The sequence below is a fragment of the Musca domestica genome, unplaced genomic scaffold (assembly GCF_030504385.1).
Source record: "Musca domestica strain aabys unplaced genomic scaffold, Musca_domestica.polishedcontigs.V.1.1 27, whole genome shotgun sequence".
NCBI lineage: Eukaryota > Metazoa > Arthropoda > Insecta > Diptera > Muscidae > Musca > Musca domestica.
The window spans coordinates 7278427-7284038 of NW_026712286.1; positions in this window are offsets into that span (position 1 = coordinate 7278427).

A 5612-nucleotide genomic window follows, 5' to 3' on the forward strand; every position below is an offset into this window, starting at 1 on the left:
TTGTATAAGATATTCTATTTTTATTGGCTGGACCTTGGTACGTATGGGTGTTGACGTAATGTATACGACACCCTATGCACATTTATATTCCCCACACGTTTATTTAGGGGAAACGTCAAGACAGAGAGACACATTTATATTCCCCACACGTTTATTTAGGGGAAACGTGAAGACAAAGAGAGAGATAGAGAGAGAGAGAGAGGGAGAGAAATTTCTCATTGGGAAAACTTATTTTTTAGGAGTAGATCTATAAATACACTTCTAGGATTCTCTGGTATTAAAAAGGTACGGACTCTCGCTCTCTCTCTCTCTCTCTCTCTCTCTCTCTCTCTCTCTCTGAAAAATGCTGTTCTATGGGACTTTCCTTAGAAAAAAATGTTTTTATAAACCCTTCTAAAAAATCGATCCGTAAAGTCAATTAATTTAATTTTTTTTGGCCTTGTTCCTAAAAAGACACTTCTAGGTTCTTCTTATATATAGGAAAGGTACTTGGAGGTACTCTCCTATACAAAAATTTTTTAATGATAACCCCTTCCAAAAAAAAAAAAAAAAAAAAAAAAATTCTTAGAACCCTTATAAAAACGTCCATTTAGAAAATGGAATAAGTATTTATTCCAAAAGTACTCCAGAAAATACGTTTTATTCTGGAGCCTCCGTAGCGTATAAGTGTGGACGTAATGTATACGACACCACATACACTTAAATTTACCGCAGGGTTGTTTGTACAGAAATCTCTAGTCACAGAGAGAAATTGCTCTCCAGAGAAAATATGATTATATGTGGCATAATTGAGCTTCTAAGAGCCCTTGTAAGGATAGGGCCTAAGTATCATTTTCTAGTAGCCTTGTGGATATGAAAGGATAGATACGAAATCCATTTCTCTGAATAAATTGGTTAGATTTGTGAGTGGAAATTTAAGATGGGATTTCTCATAAGTTTTTTTATACCCTCCACCATACTATGGAGGGTATATTAATTTTGTCATTCCGTTTGTAACTCCTCGAAATACTCATGTCAGACCCAACAAAGTATATATATTCTTGATCAGCGTAAAATTCTAAGACGATTTAGCCATGTCCGTCTGTCTGTCTGTCTGTCCGTCTGTCTGTCTGTTGTAATCACGCTATCTTTCGAACAAATTGAGATAGAAGGCTAAAATTTTGCACACATGTATATTTTGCCAGTAGGCAGGTTAAGTTCGTAAATGGGCCATGTAGGTCCAAGTTATCATATAGCCCCCATATAACGGTACCTCCCGATATTCGGTATTTTGATGATTTTAGCGACATTATTCACCGGAATTATTTCAAATTTGGTATTTGAAGTTCGTAATGGATACTACATCCAAAGTCAAAAAATGTGCCATGTAGGTCAACGTCTTCATATAGCCCCCATATAACGGTATCCCCCCGATATTCGGTATTTTAATGATTTTAGCGACATTATTTACAGGGATTGTTTCAAATTTCGCATGTGAAGTTTGTAATGGATACTTCAGCCCATGCCAGAATATTGTCTGTGCAGTTCCACGTCTTCGTATAGCCCCCATATAACGGTACCCCCCATATTCGATATTTTGATGATTTTAGCTACATTATAAACAGATTTCTCTTCAAGTTTCGCATTTAAATATTGTAATAATTTATGACAAAAGTTGCCTATGCAGGCCCACGTCGTCGTATAAGCATATGGTATTTTTATGATTTTAACAGAATTTTTAACGGGTTTTATATTTTGGAAATTGCCAAATTTGTACCAAATGGTGGAGGGTATTAAAAGTTCGGCCCGCCCGAACTTACAGCTTTTTTACTTGTTTTTTTTAATAGAAGAAACTATGCAGGCGTATGAGTGCCGACACAATGTATACGCCACCCTGTATACATAAATTCTTTTTATACCCTCCACCATACTATGGAGGGTATATTAATTTTGTCATTCCGTTTGTAACTCCTCGAAATATTCATGTCAGACCCAACAAAGTATATATATTCTTGATCAGCGTAAAATTCTAAGACGATTTAGCCATGTCCGTCTGTCTGTCTGTGTGTCTGTCTGTCTGTCTGTCTGTCTGTTGTAATCACGCTATCTTTCGACCAAATTGAGATAGAAGGCTAAAATTTTGCACACATGTATTTTTTCCCAGTAGGCAGGTTAAGTTCGTAAATGGGCCATGTAGGTCCAAGTTATCATATAGCCCCCATATAACGGTACCTCCCGATATTCGGTATTTTGATGATTTTAGCGACATTATTGACCGGAATTATTTCAAATTTGGCATTTGAAATTTGCAATGGATGCTACAGCCGAAGACAGAAAATTATCTGTGCAGGTCCACGTCTTCCTGTAGCCCCCATATAACGGTACACCCCGATATTCGGTTTTTTGATGATTTTAGCGACATTGTTTACCGGAATCGTTTCAAATTTGGTATTTGAAGTTCGTAATGGATACTACATCCTAAATCAAAAAATGAGCCATGTAGGTCCACGTCTTCATATAGCCCCCATATAACGGTACCCCCCGATATTCGGTATTTTGATGATTTTAGCGACATTGTTTACCGGAATTGTTTCAAATTTGGTATTTGAAGTTCGTAATGGATACTTCATCTAAAGTCAAAGAATGATCCATGTAGGTCCACGTCTTCATATAGCCCCCATATAACGGTGCCCCCCGATATTCGGTATTTTAATGATTTTAGCTACGTTATTTACAGGGATTGTTTCAAATTTCGTATGTGAAGTTCGTAATTGATACTTCAGCCCATGCCAGAAAATTGTCTGTGCAGATCCACGTTTTATAACCCCCATGATACCTCCCTATTTGGTATTTTGATGATTTCAGCTTCATTATAAATAATTATTTTTTTAAGTTTCGCATTTGAATATTGTAAAAGCTTATGCCAAAAGTTACCTATGTAGGTCCACGTCGTCGTATAGACCCTAATGTACGGCTATATTTGGTATTTTAAAGATTTTAACAGAATTTTTAACGGATTTTATTTTTTTGAAAATTGCCAAATTTCTGCCAAATGTTGGAGGGTATTCAAAGTTCGGTCCGGCCGAACTTACAGCTTGTTTACTTGTTATAAAATTGTTTTGGAAAAACGAAAAAAAATGTATCCAGAAATATAATAAACCAGGTTTTAATTATTGGGTCCTTGGGGCGTATGAATGTCGACGCAATGTATACGCCACCCTTCCATCCTTTATAAAGTGCTTTAGTTCTTAGAACCCTTTCCGAAAAAATGAAGGAGTATTAAAGATGATACTTTTAAGACATTTTATTGGCCATCTTTCGTCAGTTTTTTTTCAAAAGGACGACTCAAGGGCCTTTTAGAAAGTGTGCTTTGGGAACATACTCTGAAAGAAGAACTTAAAAATAAACCTTTTTAGAGGGAGTATACTTCGAAGTAACCCCTTTTTGAGGGAAGAATATTCTAGATATTTGTTCTACCTACTAGGACCTCTTCTTTCATTTAGAAATGGTGCTTCCAAGGAGCTTTACTAAAAGTGAGTGATCCTAAAATCCTTGAAAGGGTGTTTCTCTGTTCACTTTCTTCATAATGTCATTTTCAAAAAAGGATGCTTCGAAGGACCTCTTCTTAAAGGGATGGTACTTTTAGAGATCCTTTCTTAAAGGTTTGGTTTTTCAATGGATCCTTTTGAAGAAAATGTAGTTTTCAAGGATTCATGCAGAAGAGAGGACTCCTTCTATGAAAAAGGACTATTTCAAAAACACTTTTTTAGTATTTTTTAAAGGTCTTTTCAAAATAAGGCATGTTTTGAAAAACACTTTTTTAAAGAAGATTGTCGAGGTCAGGTTCACATATTAGGGATAAGGGCAAATTTTACAGGAAAGGCTTCTAAAGGCCTTTAATATGAATTGTATTTAAAAGGACCCTTTATTCAAGGATGGCGGTTTCATATGACCTGTTTACTAGGAAATTTGAGCTTTTGGACTCTTCTAAAGGTTTTTTTTTATAAGGGAAGGATATGTAGTACAGAAAGGATATTGGTTAGCTCCCTTTCTTGAAGGAAATATGATTCTAAGGCTCTTCCTTAATGAAATGCCGCTTTTTTTCAGGGTGGTCACTCAGGATATTTCCAAAGAGTTTTAAGGTCCTTGTTTTATGGCTTCGATGGGTTCTTTTTTGGAAAGATATTTTCTGTTAGAATGGCTTATTGAAAGGATCTTTTTAAAAAGGACATTTCTATGGACAGTTGAATATACGTGAATTTTTTAAAGAACATTTTTTCAAGGACCGATCCGTTGAAGGAACCTGTATTTTTCAAAGAATATTTTTTCAACGACCGTCAGTTGAAGAAACGTGGATTTTTTAAAGAATATTTTTTCAACGACCAACAGTTGAATAAACGTTGATTTTTTAAAAAAATATTTTTTCAAGGACTAGCAGTTTGAATGGTATTTTTTTAGATATATACTTTCATTTCGAAGGACCTTTTGTCAGGAACTTTAATGATTGAGTGTTTTAAAGACGTTTTTACTGTCCTTAGAACTTTTTCTGATAGATAAGGCGATTCTAAAGAAATAAGTTTGTCTTAAAAAGTGATATCTCATCTTAAAAAGAGGGTTCCGAGTTCATTGAAAAATTATCCTCAAAGTCATCATTTAATGGAATTTATATCCTAAATTATTTTTTTAAATTCCGCGTTGTGAAATAGTTGTTTAGAATTTTGTTTTAAAAGCCCCGCAGTGCTTAAAAATATTCTTTTTAAATTCTATGGATATAATCGCCTATATCCTTGCAAAAATATATTTTCAAAATTTACTTTTAGGTCTTTTAAAATATTACTCATTTAAGCTATTTTCGGTCCTTGAAAAAAATTCTTTGAAAGATCTTTCAAAGTCCTTAGACGTGGAGGGTCCATGAAGATCTGGAAGGAAACACGTTAAATGATCTTGAGGTGCTTGAAAAATCTTCTTTAAGAAATCCAGGTTTAAAGGATTCGATGTCCTTAAAAAATATTCGTATTTATAAATTTTCTTAGAATATTGTTAACGAGAAATGTTAGCGATGGGGTCTACCTTTACAGCTGGCTTTTTCTAACTTACCCCTCCCCTTGGAGCAAGTAAGTTTCTAAGGAGTCTTTTGGCAAATATTCTAAGGGGGACTTCAAACCCCCTTAGATAAAGGAAGAATATTGTCTCCAAGGATATTGTAAATAAATTGAAATTTTGCTTTTGGGAAACCTCTATTCATCTGCCAGATTAAATATATTTTTCCATCCCCTGGGAAATTTTCCCTTTAAGGAGACACGCCATTACCTTTGCATGTCCATTTTACCTCCATTTGGCTAAAAGCCTTTCATTGTGGACTGTGTTTCTGTCAATTTGCCACCGAAATCTACCATGGCCTATGCAGATGCCAATGCCATGACAGTGAAATCAGAAAAGGAAAAAAAGATGGGGAAAATAACTTGAAAAACATATTTCCCAGAGACAACAAATCCTTGGCCTGTCAAAGGCCATTTCCAATTGCCGTTGTTAGATTTGCACGTGGAGAGCGGTCGAAAACCTTTTGGGCAAAAAAAAACGACAATCCCAGATTGTAATTCGCAGGAGGCTATGGCTAAATAAATGATAAGTTG